Source organism: Octopus bimaculoides, chromosome 22 (assembly GCF_046866305.1).
Source record: "Octopus bimaculoides isolate indiv1 chromosome 22, ASM4686630v1, whole genome shotgun sequence".
Classification (NCBI taxonomy): Eukaryota; Metazoa; Mollusca; class Cephalopoda; order Octopoda; family Octopodidae; genus Octopus; species Octopus bimaculoides.
This window is the reverse complement of record NC_142949.1, coordinates 9,314,551-9,314,976: the sequence shown is the minus strand read 5'-3', so window position 1 is coordinate 9,314,976 and position 426 is coordinate 9,314,551.

The following is a 426-nucleotide window of genomic DNA, read 5'->3' as shown; positions in this document are numbered from 1 at the left end:
CATATACATATACAAGGTGGAGTATAAAGATCTCCACATTGTGAATGGATATAAAAGGAGAACACAACCACCCAGGAAAAAATTTGTTAGTTTCTGAAAAGTACATAGAAAAACAGTTTATTTTACTTGGTTTTAAAAACTGTATTAGGCAAATGGCGGTCGTTGTTGGCAATACATTGATTCAGTCGTTCCCAGTTCTCCACGACTCTCGGTGTCATCTCAGGTGGTATTGTGTTGATTTCATCACCAATCCTTTCTTTCAAATCCTCAAGAGTTCGAAGGCGATGTCGGAAAACTTTTTCCTTTAGGTACCCACAAAGGAAAAAGTCATAAGGGCTTAAATCTGGTGACCTTGCCGGCCACCCCACGTCCTCCCTCAAAGGTTTTGAGTAATTAATAATGAATACGAAAATGGTAGAACCTAAC